The sequence below is a fragment of the Populus trichocarpa genome, chromosome 18, assembly GCF_000002775.5.
Source record: "Populus trichocarpa isolate Nisqually-1 chromosome 18, P.trichocarpa_v4.1, whole genome shotgun sequence".
Lineage (NCBI taxonomy): Eukaryota > Viridiplantae > Streptophyta > Magnoliopsida > Malpighiales > Salicaceae > Populus > Populus trichocarpa.
In genome coordinates this window covers 1,364,311-1,365,243 of record NC_037302.2, presented here as the reverse complement: position 1 = coordinate 1,365,243, position 933 = coordinate 1,364,311, and the positions used below count along the sequence as shown (strand labels likewise).

Sequence of the window (933 nt, the reverse complement as noted above, 5' to 3'; positions counted from 1 at the left end):
ATTTTTGGTATGACACCCAAAAAAATCAAAAAGACATGCGAGAGATAACGGTTTTGAAGGATGGAATGAGGTGGCGGTTTGGCAGGAATTCAAACCGCCATTCATCTCAGGGGAAATATGGACGGCATATATTGAGCACGTGACCTCAGAGCGGTTCTCACGGCGCTCACAATCTGACGCCGACAACCGGAACCGGCAAATTTATGGTTCGGTGACCACGCACACTGGCGGATCCGTCCCATTCAGCGCACATGCAAAGCGGATGGTAAGATTAATTTTATTGAAATATATCGTTAATTAATTTGTCGTTTCTTATAATATATTTAACTTTCAACCTATTTTTTCCTTACAGGCTGCGTCTCTTGGACGTGAACCGAGTCCAATGGAGCTGTTTCTAGAGACGCATGTGCGGAGTCAAGACCGCCAAAAGGGGGTGCAGCAGTTCGTGGACAACCGTGCTCAGCACTTCGTGGTATGTTCGTTCATTCATTTTATTTTGTAAGTTATTATTTTCTTGAATTGCATCTTGAATTGCATTTGATGATTTTTTTACCGATGGAATTTTCAGGAGACCTATAATAGCCGGTTGAGGGAGAGATATGGGGACAATCCGTCGACCCATCCAGATTTCGATCCAGATTTGTGGATGGAGGCGGAATCGTCTGGTGGACCCGATAAAAATAGGGTCTACGGGCTCTCCAACACTACGGCTGAAAACTTGCGTTCGACTCGTAGTGTCTCAACTGTTGGAAGCTCTCCATCAGTATCGAACACCCATTTTGAGGAGTTCATTGCGTTGAAACAACAATATCAACAACTCTCGACGAATTATGATGAGCTCCGTCAAATAGTCATGGAGATGAGATCAAAGATGGGTGACGATACTTGTGCAGCTTCTTTTTGGCCGTATGGTCCCGGGAACAACCAGCCTCC

General features: G+C 45.0%; 1 long non-coding RNA gene across 1 annotated transcript; it reads left to right on the top strand.

Moving 5' to 3' along the window:
* The first annotated feature begins 202 nt into the window (after positions 1-202).
* On the top strand, positions 203-620 carry LOC127904707 (uncharacterized). Its single transcript, XR_008058052.1, has 3 exons — positions 203-265; positions 353-472; positions 569-620. It is a non-coding gene; the product is annotated as an uncharacterized LOC127904707 (long non-coding RNA).
* The last annotated feature ends 313 nt before the right edge of the window (positions 621-933 follow it).